General features: G+C 37.2%; 19 non-coding genes across 19 annotated transcripts; all 19 read right to left on the reverse strand.

Moving 5' to 3' along the window:
• Nucleotides 1-850: 850 nt before the first annotated feature.
• On the reverse strand, nucleotides 851-922 carry TRNAA-CGC (transfer RNA alanine (anticodon CGC)). Its single transcript has one exon. It is a non-coding gene; the product is annotated as a tRNA-Ala (tRNA).
• An 851-nt stretch (nucleotides 923-1,773) lies between these two features.
• Nucleotides 1,774-1,845, reverse strand: TRNAA-CGC (transfer RNA alanine (anticodon CGC)). Its single transcript has one exon. It is a non-coding gene; the product is annotated as a tRNA-Ala (tRNA).
• Nucleotides 1,846-2,696: 851 nt separating this feature from the next.
• TRNAA-UGC (transfer RNA alanine (anticodon UGC)) lies at nucleotides 2,697-2,768 on the reverse strand. The gene has a single exon. It is a non-coding gene; the product is annotated as a tRNA-Ala (tRNA).
• Nucleotides 2,769-3,619: 851 nt separating this feature from the next.
• Nucleotides 3,620-3,691, reverse strand: TRNAA-CGC (transfer RNA alanine (anticodon CGC)). Its single transcript has one exon. It is a non-coding gene; the product is annotated as a tRNA-Ala (tRNA).
• An 851-nt stretch (nucleotides 3,692-4,542) lies between these two features.
• TRNAA-CGC (transfer RNA alanine (anticodon CGC)) lies at nucleotides 4,543-4,614 on the reverse strand. The gene has a single exon. It is a non-coding gene; the product is annotated as a tRNA-Ala (tRNA).
• Nucleotides 4,615-6,388: 1,774 nt separating this feature from the next.
• Nucleotides 6,389-6,460, reverse strand: TRNAA-CGC (transfer RNA alanine (anticodon CGC)). The gene has a single exon. It is a non-coding gene; the product is annotated as a tRNA-Ala (tRNA).
• Nucleotides 6,461-7,310: 850 nt separating this feature from the next.
• On the reverse strand, nucleotides 7,311-7,382 carry TRNAA-UGC (transfer RNA alanine (anticodon UGC)). Its single transcript has one exon. It is a non-coding gene; the product is annotated as a tRNA-Ala (tRNA).
• An 851-nt stretch (nucleotides 7,383-8,233) lies between these two features.
• On the reverse strand, nucleotides 8,234-8,305 carry TRNAA-CGC (transfer RNA alanine (anticodon CGC)). Its single transcript has one exon. It is a non-coding gene; the product is annotated as a tRNA-Ala (tRNA).
• An 851-nt stretch (nucleotides 8,306-9,156) lies between these two features.
• TRNAA-CGC (transfer RNA alanine (anticodon CGC)) lies at nucleotides 9,157-9,228 on the reverse strand. Its single transcript has one exon. It is a non-coding gene; the product is annotated as a tRNA-Ala (tRNA).
• An 852-nt stretch (nucleotides 9,229-10,080) lies between these two features.
• TRNAA-CGC (transfer RNA alanine (anticodon CGC)) lies at nucleotides 10,081-10,152 on the reverse strand. The gene has a single exon. It is a non-coding gene; the product is annotated as a tRNA-Ala (tRNA).
• An 851-nt stretch (nucleotides 10,153-11,003) lies between these two features.
• On the reverse strand, nucleotides 11,004-11,075 carry TRNAA-CGC (transfer RNA alanine (anticodon CGC)). Its single transcript has one exon. It is a non-coding gene; the product is annotated as a tRNA-Ala (tRNA).
• An 851-nt stretch (nucleotides 11,076-11,926) lies between these two features.
• Nucleotides 11,927-11,998, reverse strand: TRNAA-UGC (transfer RNA alanine (anticodon UGC)). The gene has a single exon. It is a non-coding gene; the product is annotated as a tRNA-Ala (tRNA).
• Nucleotides 11,999-12,850: 852 nt separating this feature from the next.
• On the reverse strand, nucleotides 12,851-12,922 carry TRNAA-CGC (transfer RNA alanine (anticodon CGC)). Its single transcript has one exon. It is a non-coding gene; the product is annotated as a tRNA-Ala (tRNA).
• Nucleotides 12,923-13,774: 852 nt separating this feature from the next.
• On the reverse strand, nucleotides 13,775-13,846 carry TRNAA-UGC (transfer RNA alanine (anticodon UGC)). The gene has a single exon. It is a non-coding gene; the product is annotated as a tRNA-Ala (tRNA).
• An 852-nt stretch (nucleotides 13,847-14,698) lies between these two features.
• TRNAA-UGC (transfer RNA alanine (anticodon UGC)) lies at nucleotides 14,699-14,770 on the reverse strand. Its single transcript has one exon. It is a non-coding gene; the product is annotated as a tRNA-Ala (tRNA).
• Nucleotides 14,771-15,620: 850 nt separating this feature from the next.
• TRNAA-CGC (transfer RNA alanine (anticodon CGC)) lies at nucleotides 15,621-15,692 on the reverse strand. Its single transcript has one exon. It is a non-coding gene; the product is annotated as a tRNA-Ala (tRNA).
• Nucleotides 15,693-16,543: 851 nt separating this feature from the next.
• On the reverse strand, nucleotides 16,544-16,615 carry TRNAA-UGC (transfer RNA alanine (anticodon UGC)). The gene has a single exon. It is a non-coding gene; the product is annotated as a tRNA-Ala (tRNA).
• An 851-nt stretch (nucleotides 16,616-17,466) lies between these two features.
• On the reverse strand, nucleotides 17,467-17,538 carry TRNAA-CGC (transfer RNA alanine (anticodon CGC)). Its single transcript has one exon. It is a non-coding gene; the product is annotated as a tRNA-Ala (tRNA).
• An 848-nt stretch (nucleotides 17,539-18,386) lies between these two features.
• On the reverse strand, nucleotides 18,387-18,458 carry TRNAA-UGC (transfer RNA alanine (anticodon UGC)). The gene has a single exon. It is a non-coding gene; the product is annotated as a tRNA-Ala (tRNA).
• Nucleotides 18,459-18,801: the final 343 nt, after the last annotated feature.

Below are 18,801 nucleotides of genomic sequence, written 5' to 3' on the forward strand. Positions count from 1 at the left end.
ATAAGCTGCTATGTTCTTATGCACAAGTGATTGCAGCTTTACATTTCACTAGAGATTTACTACTTTTCAGTGTTATTAGGGATATATTAGAGGATGGAAGCATAACCATTATACCATGCTTGACTGCAAGGACTTTATGGTTTTCATGGCTGATGAGAATGCAAGTAGATGCCCATTCCAAACACTGGAATGCTCTTAAAGTTCTCCATCAGAGACTGGTTTATCATCAGAATCCCCTACTTTTACTAATGAATGGTGTGGATATTGATCAAGTTTTGCTAACTAGAGGGCTGTCTTACATTCTGTTTGGTCATCAGTGTCAGAACTTAGCAGAAGGGCACAAAGGATGCATGCTAAGACAGCCTCTTGGGCATTGCTAGAAAATGCTTCACAAGACAATCTATGTAGACTTCATATGTTGTCATCATTCCATGCTTTGAAATTTCATTAAGTGCTTGCCCTCCAAGCCCATGTCCATCCTCTTTTTGTTCATAAAGTGGTTGAACTTGTCTCTCAATCTTAATCATTTAGTTCTGCTATATTATTTGTCTCGCTCTTTTATTAAACTTTGCTCAGGTAGTCGCCTTCAGTTCCCACTGAGAATAAAAAATCTATTTCCTACTTACCATAAGTTTTCCCTCAGTGTAGGAGAATGGCAATAGGCATTCAATGGGAACTTAACTTTGAAAAATGGAATGAAGAAGATGATGAATATAATCATATTTGATTGATTTTTTATGATTTGTATTCAACTTTGACTATTGCTGTAGAGTACTTTTATTGGTTTGCTTGTTAACTTTGGCTCTACTAGAGAGTTTACATATGGTAAAAATCTGTATTTTGTGAAACTTGGAGATGCCGGGGATTGAACCCAGGGCCTCATACATGCGAAGCATGCGCTCTACCACTGAGCTACATCCCCTATAAGCTGCTATTTTCATATGCTCAAGTGATTGCAGCTTTACATTTCACTTGAGATTTACTACTTTTCAGTGTTATTAGGGATATATTAGAGGATGGAAGCATAACCATTATACCATGCTTGACTGCAAGGACTTTATGGTTTTCATGGCTCATGAGAATGCAAGTAGATTCCCATTCCAAACACTGGAATGCTCTTAAAGTTCTCCATCAGAGACTGGTTTATCATCTGAATCCCCTTCTTTTTCTAATGAATGGTGTGGATATTGATCAAGTTTTGCTAACTAGAGGGCTGTCTTACATTCTGTTTGGTCATCAGTGTCAGAACTTAGCAGAAGGGCACAAAGAATGCATGCTAAGACTGCCTCTTGGGCATTGCTAGAAAATGCTTCACAAGACAATCTATGTAGACTTCATATGTTGTCATCATTCCATGCTTTGAAATTTCATTAAGTGCTTGCCCTCCAAGCCCATGTCCGTCCTCTTTTTGTTCATAAAGTGGTTGAACTTGTCTCTCAATCTTAATCATTTAGTTCTGCTATATTATTTGTCTCGCTCTTTTATTAAACTTTGCTCAGGTAGTCGCCTTCAGTTCCCACTGAGAATAAAAAATCTATTTCCTACTTACCATATGTTTTCCCTCAGTGTAGGAGAATGGCAATTGGCATTCAATAGGAACTTAACTTTGAAAACTGGAATGAAGAAGATGATGAATATAATCATATTTGATTTATTTTTTATGATTTGTATTCAACTTTGACTATTGCTGTAGAGTACTTTTATTGGTTTGCTTGTTTTCTTTGGCTCTACTAGAGAGTTTACATATGGTAAAAAGCTGTATTTTGTAAAACTTGGAGATGCCGGGGATTGAATCCGGGGCCTCATACATGCGAAGCATGCGCTCTACCTCTGAGCTACATCCCCTATGAGCTGCTATTTTTTTATGCACAAGTGATTGCAGCTTTACATTTCACTAGAGATTTACTACTTTTCAGTATCATTAGGGATATATTAGAGGATGGAAGCATAACCATTATACCATGCTTGACTGCAAGGACTTTATGGTTTTCATGGCTGATGAGAATGCAAGTAGATGCCCATTCCAAACACTGGAATGCTCTTAAAGTTCTCCATCAGAGACTGGTTTATCATTAGAATCCCTTACTTTTACTAATGAATGGTGTGGATATTGAGCAAGTTTTGCTAACTAGAGGGCTGTCTTACATTCTGTTTGGTCATCAGTGTCAGAACTTAGCAGAAGGGCACAAAGGATGCATGCTAAGACTGCCTCTTGGGCATTGCTAGAAAATGCTTCACAATACAATCTATGTAGACTTCATATGTTGTCATCATTCCATGCTTTGAAATTTCATTAAGTGCTTGCCCTCCAAGCCCATATCCATCCTCTTTTTGTTCATAAAGTGGTTGAACTTGTCTCTCAATCTTAATCATTTAGTTCTGCTATATTATTTGTCTCGCTCTTTTATTAAACTTTGCTCGGGTAGTCGCCTTCAGTTCCCACTGAGAATAAAAAATCTATTTCCTACTTACCATAAGTTTTCCCTCAGTGTAGGAGAATGGCAATAGGCATTCAATGGGAACTTAACTTTGAAAAATTGAATGAAGAAGATGATGAATATAATCATATTTGATTGATTTTTTATGATTTGTATTCAACTTTGACTATTGCTGTAGAGTACTTTTATTGGTTTGCTTGTTAACTTTGGCTCTACTAGAGAGTTTACATATGGTAATAAGCTGTATTTTGTGAAACTTGGAGATGCTGGGAATTGAACGCGGGGCCTCATACATGCAAAGCATGCGCTCTACCACTGAGCTACATCCCCTATAAGCTGCTATTTTCTTATGCACAAGTGATTGCAGCTTTACATTTCACTAGAGATTTACTACTTTTCAGTGTTATTAGGGATATATTAGAGGATGGAAGCATAACCATTATATCATGCTTGACTGCAAGGACTTTATGGTTTTCATGGCTGATGACAATGCAAGTAGATGCCCATTCCAAACACTGGAATGCTCTTAAAGTTCTCCATCAGAGACTGGTTTATCATCAGAATCCCCTACTTTTACTAATGAATGGTGTGGATATTGATCAAGTTTTGCTAACTAGAGGGCTGTCTTACATTCTGTTTGGTCATCAGTGTCAGAACTTAGCAGAAGGGCACAAAGAATGCATGCTAAGACTGCCTCTTGGGCATTGCTAGAAAATGCTTCACAAGACAATCTATGTAGACTTCATATGTTCTCATCATTCCATGCTTTGAAATTTCATTAAGTGCTTGCCCTCCAAGCCCATGTCCATCCTCTTTTTGTTCATAAAGTGGTTGAACTTGTCTCTCAATCTTAATCATTTAGTTCTGCTATATTATTTGTCTCGCTCTTTTATTAAACTTTGCTCAGGTAGTCGCCTTCAGTTCCCACTGAGAATAAAAAATCTATTTCCTACTTACCATATGTTTTCCCTCAGTGTAGGAGAATGGCAATTGGCATTCAATAGGAACTTAACTTTGAAAACTGGAATGAAGAAGATGATGAATATAATCATATTTGATTTATTTTTTATGATTTGTATTCAACTTTGACTATTGCTGTAGAGTACTTTTATTGGTTTGCTTGTTTTCTTTGGCTCTACTAGAGAGTTTACATATGGTAAAAAGCTGTATTTTGTAAAACTTGGAGATGCCAGGGATTGAATCCGGGGCCTCATACATGCGAAGCATGCGCTCTACCACTGAGCTACATCCCCTATGAGCTGCTATTTTTTTATGCACAAGTGATTGCAGCTTTACATTTCACTAGAGATTTACTACTTTTCAGTATCATTAGGGATATATTAGAGGATGGAAGCATAACCATTATACCATGCTTGACTGCAAGGACTTTATGGTTTTCATGGCTGATGAGAATGCAAGTAGATGCCCATTCCAAACACTGGAATGCTCTTAAAGTTCTCCATCAGAGACTGGTTTATCATTAGAATCCCTTACTTTTACGAATGAATGGTGTGGATATTGATCAAGTTTTGCTAACTAGAGGGCTGTCTTATATTCTGTTTGGTCATCAGTGTCAGAACTTAGCAGAAGGGCACAAAGGATGCATGCTAAGACTGCCTCTTGGGCATTGCTAGAAAATGCTTCACAATACAATCTATGTAGACTTCATATGTTGTCATCATTCCATGCTTTGAAATTTCATTAAGTGCTTGCCCTCCAAGCCCATGTCCCTCCTCTTTTTGTTCACAATGTGTTTGAACTTGTCTTTCAATCTTAAACAATTAGTTTTGCTATATTATTTGTCTCGCTCTTTTATTAAACTTTGCTCAGGTAGTCGCCTTCAGTTCCCACTGAAAATAAAAAATCAATTTCCTACTTACCATAAGTTTTCCCTCAGTGTAGGAGAATGGCAATAGGCATTCATTAAGAACTTAACCTTGAAAACTGGAATGAAGAAGATGATGAATATAATCATATTTGATTGATTTTTTATGATTTGTATTCAACTTTGACTATTGCTGTAGAGTACTTTTATTGGTTTGCTTGTTTTCTTTGGCTCTACTAGAGAGTTTACATATGGTAAAAAGCTGTATTTTGTAAAACTTGGAGATGCCGGGGATTGAATCCGGGGCCTCATACATGCGAAGCATGCACTCTACCACTGAGCTACATCCCCTAGGAGCTGCTATTTTTTTATGCACAAGTGATTGCAGCTTTACATTTCACTAGAGATTTACTACTTTTCAGTGTTATTAGGGATATCTTAGAGGATGGAAGCATAACCATTATACCATGCTTGACTGCAAGGAATTTATGGTTTTCATGGCTGATGAGAATGCAAGTAGATGCCCATTCCAAACACTGGAATGCTCTTAAAGTTCTCCATCAGAGACTGGTTTATCATCAGAATCCCCTACTTTTACTAATGAATGGTGTGAATATTGATCAAGTTTTGCTAACTAGAGGGCTGTCTTACATTCTGTTTGGTCATCAGTGTCAGAACTTAGCAGAAGGGCACAAAGGATGCATGCTAAGACAGCCTCTTGGGCATTGCTAGAAAATGCTTCACAAGACAATCTATGTAGACTTCATATGTTGTCATCATTCCATGCTTTGAAATTTCATTAAGTGCTTACCCTCCAAGCCCATATCCATCCTCTTTTTGTTCATAAAGTGGTTGAACTTGTCTCTCAATCTTAATCATTTAGTTCTGCTATATTATTTGTCTCGCTCTTTTATTAAACTTTGCTCGGGTAGTCGCCTTCAGTTCCCACTGAGAATAAAAAATCTATTTCCTACTTACCATAAGTTTTCCCTCAGTGTAGGAGAATGGCAATAGGCATTCAATGGGAACTTAACTTTGAAAAATTGAATGAAGAAGATGATGAATATAATCATATTTGATTGATTTTTTATGATTTGTATTCAACTTTGACTATTGCTGTAGAGTACTTTTATTGGTTTGCTTGTTAACTTTGGCTCTACTAGAGAGTTTACATATGGTAAAAAGCTGTATTTTGTGAAACTTGGAGATGGCAGGGATTGAATCCGGGGCCTCATACATGCGAAGCATGCGCTCTACCACTGAGCTACATCCCCTATGAGCTGCTATTTTTTTATGCACAAGTGATTGCAGCTTTACATTTCACTAGAGATTTACTACTTTTCAGTATCATTAGGGATATATTAGAGGATGGAAGCATAACCATTATACCATGCTTGACTGCAAGGACTTTATGGTTTTCATGGCTGATGAGAATGCAAGTAGATGCCCATTCCAAACACTGGAATGCTCTTAAAGTTCTCCATCAGAGACTGGTTTATCATTAGAATCCCTTACTTTTACTAATGAATGGTGTGGATATTGATCAAGTTTTGCTAACTAGAGGGCTGTCTTACATTCTGTTTGGTCATCAGTGTCAGAACTTAGCAGAAGGGCACAAAGGATGCATGCTAAGACTGCCTCTTGGGCATTGCTAGAAAATGCTTCACAATACAATCTATGTAGACTTCATATGTTGTCATCATTCCATGCTTTGAAATTTCATTAAGTGCTTGCCCTCCAAGCCCATGTCCATCCTCTTTTTGTTCACAATGTGTTTGAACTTGTCTTTCAATCTTAAACAATTAGTTTTGCTATATTATTTGTCTCGCTCTTTTATTAAACTTTGCTCAGGTAGTCGCCTTCAGTTCCCACTGAAAATAAAAAATCTATTTCCTACTTACCATAAGTTTTCCCTCAGTGTAGGAGAATGGCAATAGGCATTCATTAGGAACTTAACCTTGAAAACTGGAATGAAGAAGATGATGAATATAATCATATTTGATTGATTTTTTATGATTTGTATTCAACTTTGACTATTGCTGTAGAGTACTTTTATTGGTTTGCTTGTTTTCTTTGGCTCTACTAGAGAGTTTACATATGGTAAAAAGCTGTATTTTCTAAAACTTGGAGATGCCGGGGATTGAATCCGGGGCCTCATACATGCGAAGCATGCGCTCTACCACTGAGCTACATCCCCTATGAGCTGCTATTTTTTATGCACAAGTGATTGCAGCTTTACATTTCACTAGAGATTTACTAATTTTCAGTGTTATTAGGGATATCTTAGAGGATGGAAGCATAACCATTATACCATGCTTGACTGCAAGGACTTTATGGTTTTCATGGCTGATGAGAATGCAAGTAGATGCCCATTCCAAACACTGGAATGCTCTTAAAGTTCTCCATCAGAGACTGGTTTATCATCAGAATCCCCTACTTTTACTAATGAATGGTGTGAATATTGATCAAGTTTTGCTAACTAGAGGGCTGTCTTACATTCTGTTTGGTCATCAGTGTCAGAACTTAGCAGAAGGGCACAAAGGATGCATGCTAAGACTGCCTCTTGGGCATTGCTAGAAAATGCTTCACAAGACAATCTATGTAGACTTCATATGTTGTCATCATTCCATGCTTTGAAATTTCATTAAGTGCTTGCCCTCCAAGCCCATATCCATCCTCATTTTGTTCATAAAGTGGTTGAACTTGTCTCTCAATCTTAATCATTTAGTTCTGCTATATTATTTGTCTCGCTCTTTTATTAAACTTTGCTCGGGTAGTCGCCTTCAGTTCCCACTGAGAATAAAAAATCTATTTCCTACTTACCATAAGTTTTCCCTCAGTGTAGGAGAATGGCAATAGGCATTCAATGGGAACTTAACTTTGAAAAATGGAATGAAGAAGATGATGAATATAATCATATTTGATTGATTTTTTATGATTTGTATTCAACTTTGACTATTGCTGTAGAGTACTTTTATTGGTTTGTTTGTTAACTTTGGCTCTACTAGAGAGTTTACATATGGTAATAAGCTGTATTTTGTGAAACTTGGAGATGCTGGGAATTGAACCCGGGGCCTCATACATGCAAAGCTTGCGCTCTACCACTGAGATACATCCCCTATAAGCTGCTATTTTCTTATGCACAAGTGATTGCAGCTTTACATTTCACTAGAGATTTACTACTTTTCAGTGTTATTAGGGATATATTAGAGGATAGAAGCATAACCATTATACCATGCTTGACTGCAAGGACTTTATGGTTTTCATGGCTGATGACAATGCAAGTAGATGCCCATTCCAAACACTGGAATGCTCTTAAAGTTCTCCATCAGAGACTGGTTTATTATCAGAATCCCCTACTTTTACTAATGAATGGTGTGGATATTGATCAAGTTTTGCTAACTAGAGGGCTGTCTTACATTCTGTTTGGTCATCAGTGTCAGAACTTAGCAGAAGGGCACAAAGAATGCATGCTAAGACTGCCTCTTGGGCATTGCTAGAAAATGCTTCACAAGACAATCTATGTAGACTTCATATGTTGTCATCATTCCATGCTTTGAAATTTCATTAAGTGCTTGCCCTCCAAGCCCATGTCCATCCTCTTTTTGTTCATAAAGTGGTTGAACTTGTCTCTCAATCTTAATCATTTAGTTCTGCTATATTATTTGTCTCGCTCTTTTATTAAACTTTGCTAAGGTAGTCGCCTTCAGTTCCCACTGAGAATAAAAAATCTATTTCCTACTTACCATATGTTTTCCCTCAGTGTAGGAGAATGGCAATTGGCATTCAATAGGAACTTAACTTTGAAAACTGGAATGAAGAAGATGATGAATATAATCATATTTGATTTATTTTTTATGATTTGTATTCAACTTTGACTATTGCTGTAGAGTACTTTTATTGGTTTGCTTGTTTTCTTTGGCTCTACTAGAGAGTTTACATATGGTAAAAAGCTGTATTTTGTAAAACTTGGAGATGCCGGGGATTGAATCCGGGGCCTCATACATGCGAAGCATGCGCTCTACCACTGAGCTACATCCCCTATGAGCTGCTATTTTTTTATGCACAAGTGATTGCAGCTTTACATTTCACTAGAGATTTACTACTTTTCAGTATCATTAGGGATATATTAGAGGATGGAAGCATAACCATTATACCATGCTTGACTGCAAGGACTTTATGGTTTTCATGGCTGATGAGAATGCAAGTAGATGCCCATTCCAAACACTGGAATGCTCTTAAAGTTCTCCATCAGAGACTGGTTTATCATTAGAATCCCTTACTTTTACTAATGAATGGTGTGGATATTGATCAAGTTTTGCTAACTAGAGGGCTGTCTTATATTCTGTTTGGTCATCAGTGTCAGAACTTAGCAGAAGGGCACAAAGGATGCATGCTAAGACTGCCTCTTGGGCATTGCTAGAAAATGCTTCACAATACAATCTATGTAGACTTCATATGTTGTCATCATTCCATGCTTTGAAATTTCATTAAGTGCTTGCCCTCCAAGCCCATGTCCATCCTCTTATTGTTCACAATGTGTTTGAACTTGTCTTTCAATCTTAAACAATTAGTTTTGCTATATTATTTGTCTCGCTCTTTTATTAAACTTTGCTAAGGTAGTCGCCTTTAGTTCCCACTGAAAATAAAAAATCTATTTCCTACTTACCATAAGTTTTCCCTCAGTGTAGGAGAATGGCAATAGGCATTCATTAAGAACTTAACCTTGAAAACTGGAATGAAGAAGATGATGAATATAATCATATTAGATTGATTTTTTATGATTTGTATTCAACTTTGACTATTGCTGTAGAGTACTTTTATTGGTTTGCTTGTTTTCTTTGGCTCTACTAGAGAGTTTACATATGGTAAAAAGCTGTATTTTGTAAAACTTGGAGATGCCGGGGATTGAATCCGGGGCCTCATACATGCGAAGCATGCGCTCTACCACTGAGCTACATCCCCTAGGAGCTGCTATTTTTTTATGCACAAGTGATTGCAGCTTTACATTTCACTAGAGATTTACTACTTTTCAGTGTTATTAGGGATATCTTAGAGGATGGAAGCATCACCATTATACCATGCTTGACTGCAAGGTATTTATGGTTTTCATGGCTGATGAGAATGCAAGTAGATGCCCATTCCAAACACTGGAATGCTCTTAAAGTTCTCCATCAGAGACTGGTTTATTATCAGAATCCCCTACTTTTACTAATGAATGGTGTGAATATTGATCAAGTTTTGCTAACTAGAGGGCTGTCTTACATTCTGTTTGGTCATCAGTGTCAGAACTTAGCAGAAGGGCACAAAGGATGCATGCTAAGACTGCCTCTTGGGCATTGCTAGAAAATGCTTCACAAGACAATCTATGTAGACTTCATATGTTGTCATCATTCCATGCTTTGAAATTTCATTAAGTGCTTGCCCTCCAAGCCCATATCCATCCTCTTTTTGTTCATAAAGTGGTTGAACTTGTCTCTCAATCTTAATCATTTAGTTCTGCTATATTATTTGTCTCGCTCTTTTATTAAACTTTGCTCGGGTAGTCGCCTTCAGTTCCCACTGAGAATAAAAAATCTATTTCCTACTTACCATAAGTTTTCCCTCAGTGTAGGAGAATGGCAATAGGCATTCAATGGGAACTTAACTTTGAAAAATGGAATGAAGAAGATGATGAATATAATCATATTTGATTGATTTTTTTATGATTTGTTTTCAACTTTGACTATTGCTGTAGAGTACTTTTATTGGTTTGCTTGTTAACTTTGGCTCTACTAGAGAGTTTACATATGGTAAAAAGCTGTATTTTGTAAAACTTGGAGATGCCGGGGATTGAATCCGGGGCCTCATACATGCGAAGCATGCGCTCTACCACTGAGCTACATCCCCTATGAGCTGCTATTTTTTTATGCACAAGTGATTGCAGCTTTACATTTCACTAGAGATTTACTACTTTTCAGTATCATTAGGGATATATTAGAGGATGGAAGCATAACCATTATACCATGCTTGACTGCAAGGACTTTATGGTTTTCATGGCTGATGAGAATGCAAGTAGATGCCCATTCCAAACACTGGAATGCTCTTAAAGTTCTCCATCAGAGACTGGTTTATCATTAGAATCCCTTACTTTTACTAATGAATGGTGTGGATATTGATCAAGTTTTGCTAACTAGAGGGCTGTCTTATATTCTGTTTGGTCATCAGTGTCAGAACTTAGCAGAAGGGCACAAAGGATGCATGCTAAGACTGCCTCTTGGGCATTGCTAGAAAATGCTTCACAATACAATCTATGTAGACTTCATATGTTGTCATCATTCCATGCTTTGAAATTTCATTAAGTGCTTGCCCTCCAAGCCCATGTCCATCCTCTTTTTGTTCACAATGTGTTTGAACTTGTCTTTCAATCTTAAACAATTAGTTTTGCTATATTATTTGTCTCGCTCTTTTATTAAACTTTGCTAAGGTAGTCGCCTTTAGTTCCCACTGAAAATAAAAAATCTATTTCCTACTTACCATAAGTTTTCCCTCAGTGTAGGAGAATGGCAATAGGCATTCATTAAGAACTTAACCTTGAAAACTGGAATGAAGAAGATGATGAATATAATCATATTTGATTGATTTTTTATGATTTGTATTCAACTTTGACTATTGCTGTAGAGTACTTTTATTGGTTTGCTTGTTTTCTTTGGCTCTACTAGAGAGTTTACATATGGTAAAAAGCTGTATTTTGTAAAACTTGGAGATGCCGGGGATTGAATCCGGGGCCTCATACATGCGAAGCATGCGCTCTACCACTGAGCTACATCCCCTAGGAGCTGCTATTTTTTTATGCACAAGTGATTGCAGCTTTACATTTCACTAGAGATTTACTACTTTTCAGTGTTATTAGGGATATCTTAGAGGATGGAAGCATCACCATTATACCATGCTTGACTGCAAGGTATTTATGGTTTTCATGGCTGATGAGAATGCAAGTAGATGCCCATTCCAAACACTGGAATGCTCTTAAAGTTCTCCATCAGAGACTGGTTTATTATCAGAATCCCCTACTTTTACTAATGAATGGTGTGAATATTGATCAAGTTTTGCTAACTAGAGGGCTGTCTTACATTCTGTTTGGTCATCAGTGTCAGAACTTAGCAGAAGGGCACAAAGGATGCATGCTAAGACTGCCTCTTGGGCATTGCTAGAAAATGCTTCACAAGACAATCTATGTAGACTTCATATGTTGTCATCATTCCATGCTTTGAAATTTCATTAAGTGCTTGCCCTCCAAGCCCATATCCATCCTCTTTTTGTTCATAAAGTGGTTGAACTTGTCTCTCAATCTTAATCATTTAGTTCTGCTATATTATTTGTCTCGCTCTTTTATTAAACTTTGCTCGGGTAGTCGCCTTCAGTTCCCACTGAGAATAAAAAATCTATTTCCTACTTACCATAAGTTTTCCCTCAGTGTAGGAGAATGGCAATAGGCATTCAATGGGAACTTAACTTTGAAAAATGGAATGAAGAAGATGATGAATATAATCATATTTGATTGATTTTTTATGATTTGTTTTCAACTTTGACTATTGCTGTAGAGTACTTTTATTGGTTTGCTTGTTAACTTTGGCTCTACTAGAGAGTTTACATATGGTAAAAAGCTGTATTTTGTGAAACTTGGAGATGCCGGGAATTGAACCCGGGGCCTCATACATGCAAAGCATGCGCTCTACCACTGAGCTACATCCCCTATAAGCTGCTATTTTCTTATGCACAAGTGATTGCAGCTTTACATTTCACTAGAGATTTACTACTTTTCAGTGTTATTAGGGATATATTAGAGGATGGAAGCATAACCATTATACAATGCTTGACTGCAAGGACTTTATGGTTTTCATGGCTGATGACAATGCAAGTAGATGCCCATTCCAAACACTGGAATGCTCTTAAAGTTCTCCATCAGAGACTGGTATATCATCAGAATCCCCTACTTTTACTAATGAATGGTGTGGATATTGATCAAGTTTTGCTAACTAGAGGGCTGTCTTACATTCTGTTTGGTCATCAGTGTCAGAACTTAGCAGAAGGGCACAAAGAATGCATGCTAAGACTGCCTCTTGGGCATTGCTAGAAAATGCTTCACAATACAATCTATGTAGACTTCATATGTTGTCATCATTCCATGCTTTGAAATTTCATTAAGTGCTTGCCCTCCAAGCCCATGTCCATCCTCTTTTTGTTCACAAAGTGTTTGAACTTGTCTTTCAATCTTAAACAATTAGTTTTGCTATATTATTTGTCTCGCTCTTTTATTAAACTTTGCTCAGGTAGTCGCCTTCAGTTCCCACTGAAAATAAAAAATCTATTTCCTACTTACCATAAGTTTTCCCTCAGTGTAGGAGAATGGCAATAGGCATTCAATAGGAACTTAACCTTGAAAACTGGAATGAAGAAGATGATGATTATAATCATATTTGTTTGATTTTTTTATGATTTGTATTCAACTTTGACTATTGCTGTAGAGTACTTTTATTGGTTTGCTTGTTAACTTTGGCTCTACTAGAGAGTTTACATATGGTAAAAAGCTGTATTTTGTGAAACTTAGAGATGCTGGGGATTGAACCCGGGGCCTCATACATGCGAAGCATGCGCTCTACCACTGAGCTACATCCCCTATGAGCTGCTATTTTCTTATGCACAAGTGATTGCAGCTTTACATTTCACTTGAGATTTACTACTTTTCAGTGTTATTAGGGATATATTAGAGGATGGAAGCATAACCATTATACCATGCTTGACTGCAAGGACTTTATGGTTTTCATGGCTGATGAGAATGCAAGTAGATGCCCATTCCAAACACTGGAATGCTCTTAAAGTTCTCCATCAGAGACTGGTTTATCATCAGAATCCCCTACTTTTACTAATGAATGGTGTGAATATTGATCAAGTTTTGCTAACTAGAGGGCTGTCTTACATTCTGTTTGGTCATCAGTGTCAGAACTTAGCAGAAGGGCACAAAGGATGCATGCTAAGACTGCCTCTTGGGCATTGCTAGAAAATGCTTCACAAGACAATCTATGTAGACTTCATATGTTGTCATCATTCCATGCTTTGAAATTTCATTAAGTGCTTGCCCTCCAAGCCCATATCCATCCTCTTTTTGTTCATAAAGTGGTTGAACTTGTCTCTCAATCTTAATAATTTAGTTTTGCTATATTATTTGTCTCGCTCTTTTATTAAACTTTGCTCGGGTAGTCGCCTTCAGTTCCCACTGAGAATAAAAAATCTATTTCCTACTTACCATAAGTTTTCCCTCAGTGTAGGAGAATGGCAATAGGCATTCAATGGGAACTTAACTTTGAAAAATGGAATGAAGAAGATGATGAATATAATCATATTGGATTGATTTTTTTATGATTTGTATTCAACTTTGACTATTGCTGTAGAGTACTTTTATTGGTTTGCTTGTTAACTTTGGCTCTACTAGAGAGTTTACATATGGTAAAAAGCTGTATTTTGTGAAACTTGGAGATGCCGGGAATTGAACCCGGGGCCTCATACATGCAAAGCATGTGCTCTACCACTGAGCTACATCCCCTATAAGCTGCTATTTTCTTATGCACAAGTGATTGCAGCTTTACATTTCACTTGAGATTTACTACTTTTCAGTGTTATTAGGGATATATTAGAGGATGGAAGCATAACCATTATACCATGCTTGACTGCAAGGACTTTATGGTTTTCATGGCTGATGAGAATGCAAGTAGATGCCCATTCCAAACACTGGAATGCTCTTAAAGTTCTCCATCAGAGACTGGTTTATCATCAGAATCCCCTACTTTTACTAATGAATGGTGTGAATATTGATCAAGTTTTGCTAACTAGAGGGCTGTCTTACATTCTGTTTGGTCATCAGTGTCAGAACTTAGCAGAAGGGCACAAAGGATGCATGCTAAGACTGCCTCTTGGGCATTGCTAGAAAATGCTTCACAAGACAATCTATGTAGACTTCATATGTTGTCATCATTCCATGCTTTGAAATTTCATTAAGTGCTTGCCCTCCAAGCCCATATCCATCCTCTTTTTGTTCATAAAGTGGTTGAACTTGTCTCTCAATCTTAATCATTTAGTTCTGCTATATTATTTGTCTCGCTCTTTTATTAAACTTTGCTCGGGTAGTCGCCTTCAGTTCCCACTGAGAATAAAAAATCTATTTCCTACTTACCATAAGTTTTCCCTCAGTGTAGGAGAATGGCAATAGGCATTCAATGGGAACTTAACTTTGAAAAATGGAATGAAGAAGATGATGAATATAATCATATTTGATTGATTTTTTTATGATTTGTATTCAACTTTGACTATTGCTGTAGAGTACTTTTATTGGTTTGCTTGTTAACTTTGGCTCTACTAGAGAGTTTACATATGGTAAAAAGCTGTATTTTGTGAAACTTGGAGATGCCGGGAATTGAACCCGAGGCCTCATACATGCAAAGCATGCGCTCTACCACTGAGCTACATCCCCTATGAGCTGCTATTTTCTTATGCACAAGTGATTGCAGCTTTACATTTCACTAGAGATTTACTACTTTTCAGTGTTATTAGGGATATATTAGAGGATGGAAGCATAACCATTATACCATGCTTGACTGCAAGGACTATATGGTTTTCATGGCTGATGACAATGCAAGTAGATGCCCATTCCAAACACTGGAATGCTCTTAAAGTTCTCCATCAGAGACTGGTTTATCATCAGAATCCCCTACTTTTACTAATGAATGGTGTGGATATTGATCAAGTTTTGCTAACTAGAGGGCTGTCTTACATTCTGTTTGGTCATCAGTGTCAGAACTTAGCAGAAGGGCACAAAGAATGCATGCTAAGACTGCCTCTTGGGCATTGCTAGAAAATGCTTCACAATACAATCTATGTAGACTTCATATGTTGTCATCATTCCATGCTTTGAAATTTCATTAAGTGCTTGCCCTCCAAGCCCATGTCCATCCTCTTTTTGTTCACAAAGTGTTTGAACTTGTCTTTCAATCTTAAACAATTAGTTTTGCTATATTATTTGTCTCGCTCTTTTATTAAACTTTGCTCAGGTAGTCGCCTTCAGTTCCCATGAAAATAAAAAATCTATTTCCTACTTACCATAAGTTTTTCCTCAGTGTAGGAGAATGGCAATAGGCATTCAATAGGAACTTAACCTTGAAAACTGGAATGAAGAAGATGATGATTATAATCATATTTGTTTGATTTTTTATGATTTGTATTCAACTTTGACTATTGCTGTAGAGTACTTTTATTGGTTTCCTTGTTAACTTTGGCTCTACTAGAGAGTTTACATATGGTAAAAAGCTGTATTTTGTGAAACTTGGAGATGCCGGGGATTGAACCCGGGGCCTCATACATGCGAAGCATGCGCTCTACCACTGAGCTACATCCCCTATAAGCTGCTATTTTCTTATGCACAAGTGATTGCAGCTTTACATTTCACTTGAGATTTACTACTTTTCAGTGTTATTAGGGATATATTAGAGGATGGAAGCATAACCATTATACCATGCTTGACTGCAAGGACTTTATGGTTTTCATGGCTGATGACAATGCAAGTAGATGCCCATTCCAAACACTGGAATGCTCTTAAAGTTCTCCATCAGAGACTGGTTTATCATCAGAATCCCCTACTTTTACTAATGAATGGTGTGGATATTGATCAAGTTTTGCTAACTAGAGGGCTGTCTTACATTCTGTTTGGTCATCAGTGTCAGAACTTAGCAGAAGGGCACAAAGAATGCATGCTAAGACTGCCTCTTGGGCATTGCTAGAAAATGCTTCACAATACAATCTATGTAGACTTCATATGTTGTCATCATTCCATGCTTTGAAATTTCATTAAGTGCTTGCCCTCCAAGCCCATGTCCATCCTCTTTTTGTTCACAAAGTGTTTGAACTTGTCTTTCAATCTTAATCATTTAGTTCTGCTATATTATTTGTCACGCTCTTTTATTAAACTTTGCTCGGGTAGTCGCCTTCAGTTCCCACTGAGAATAAAAAATCTATTTCCTACTTACCATAAGTTTTCCCTCAGTGTAGGAGAATGGCAATAGGCATTCAATGGGAACTTAACTTTGAAAAATGGAATGAAGAAGATGATGAATATTATCATATTTGATTGATTTTTTATGATTTGTATTCAACTTTGACTATTGCTGTAGAGTACTTTTATTGGTTTGCTTGTTAACTTTGGCTCTACTAGAGAGTTTACATATGGTAAAAAGCTATATTTTATGAAACTTGGAGATGCCGGGAATTGAACCCAGGGCCTCAAACATGCAAAGCATGCGCTCTACCACTGAGCTACATCCCCTATAAGCTGCTATTTTCTTATGCACAAGTGATTGCAGCTTTACATTTCACTAGAGATTTACTACTTTTCAGTGTTATTAGGGATGTATTAGAGGATGGAAGCATAACCATTATACCATGCTTGACTGCAAGGACTTTATGGTTTTCATGGCTGATGACAATGCAAGTAGATGCCCATTCCAAACACTGGAATGCTCTTAAAGTTCTCCATCAGAGACTGGTTTATCATCAGAATCCCCTACTATTACTAATGAATGGTGTGGATATTGATCAAGTTTTGCTAACTAGAGGGCTGTCTTACATTCTGTTTGGTCATCAGTGTCAGAACTTAGCAGAAGGGCAAAAAGGATGCATGCTAAGACTGCCTCTTGGGCATTGCTAGCTAATGCTTCACCAGACAATCTTTGTAGAGTTGATATGTTGTCATCATTCCATGCTTTGAAATTTCATTAAGTGCTTGCCCTCCAAGCCCATGTCCATCCTCTTTTTGTTCACAAAGTGTTTGAACTTGTCTCTCAATCTTAATCATTTAGTTCTGCTATATTATTTGTCTCGCTCTTTTATTAAACTTTGCTCAGATAGTCGCCTTCAGTTCCCACTGAGAATAAAAAATCTATTTCCTACTTACCATATGTTTTCCCTCAGTGTAGGAGAATGGCAATTGGCATTCAATAGGAACTTAACTTTGAAAACTGGAATGAAGAAGATGATGAATATAATCATATTTGATTTATTTTTTATGATTTGTATTCAACTTTGACTATTGCTGTAGAGTACTTTTATTGGTTTGATTGTTTTCTTTGGCTCTACTAGAGAGTTTACATATGGTAAAAAGCTGTATTTTGTAAAACTTGGAGATGCCGGGGATTGAATCCAGGGCCTCATACATGCGAAGCATGCGCTCTACCACTGAGCTACATCCCCTATGAGCTGCTATTTTTTTATGCACAAGTGATTGCAGCTTTACATTTCACTAGAGATTTACTACTTTTCAGTGTTATTAGGGATATATTAGAGGATGGAAGCATAACCATTATACGATGCTTGACTGCAAGGACTTTATGGTTTTCATGGGTGATGAGAATGCAAGTAGAAGCCCATTCCAAACATTGGAATGCTCTTAAAGTTCTCCATCAGAGAATGGTTTATCATCAGAATCCTCTACTTTTACTAATGAATGGTGTGGATATTGATCAAGTTTTGCTAACTAGAGGGCTGTCTTACATTCTGTTTGGTCATTTGTGTCAGAACTTAGCAGAAGGGCACAAAGGATGCATGCTATGACTGCCTCTTGGGCATTGCTAGCTAATGCTTCACCAGACAATCTAAGTAGAGTTCATATGTTGTCATCATTCAATGCTTTGAAATTTCATTAAGTGCTTGCCCTCCAAGCCCATGTCCATCCTCTTTTTGTTCATAAAGTGGTTGAACTTGTCTCTCAATCTTAATCATTTAGTTCTGCTATATTATTTGTCTCGCTCTTTTATTAAACTTTGCTCAGGTAGTCGCCTTCAGTTCCCACTGAGAATAAAAAATCTATTTCCTACTTACCATAAGTTTTCCCTCAGTGTAGGAAAATGGCAATAGGCATTCAATGGGAACTTAACTTTGAAAAATGGAATGAAGAAGATGAAAATAATCATATTTGATTGATTTTTTATGATTTGTATTCAACTTTGACTATTGCTGTAGAGTACTTTTATTGGTTTGCTTGTTAACTTTGGCTCTACTAGAGAGTTTACATATGGTAAAACGCTGTATTTTGTGAAACTTGGAGATGCCAGGGATTGAACCCGGGGCCTCATACATGCAAAGCATGCGCTCTAACACTGAGCTACATCCCCTATAAGCTACTATTTATTTATGCACAAGTGATTGCAGCTTTACATTTCACTAGAGATTTACTAATTTTCAGTGTTATTAGGGATATATTAGAGGATGGAAGCATAACCATTATACCATGCTTGACTGCAAGGACTTTATGGCTTTCATGGCTCATGAGAATGCAAGTAGATTCCCATTCCAAACACTGGAATGCTCTTTAAGTTCTCCATCAGAGACTGGTTTATCATCAGAATCCCCTACTTTTACTAATGAATGGTGTGGATATTGATCAAGTTTTGCTAACTAGAGGGCTGTCTTACATTCTGTTTGGTCATCAGTGTCAGAACTTAGCAGAAGGGCACA

The sequence above is a fragment of the Taudactylus pleione genome, unplaced genomic scaffold, assembly GCF_031769625.1.
Source record: "Taudactylus pleione unplaced genomic scaffold, aTauple2 ptg000070l, whole genome shotgun sequence".
NCBI lineage: Eukaryota > Metazoa > Chordata > Amphibia > Anura > Myobatrachidae > Taudactylus > Taudactylus pleione.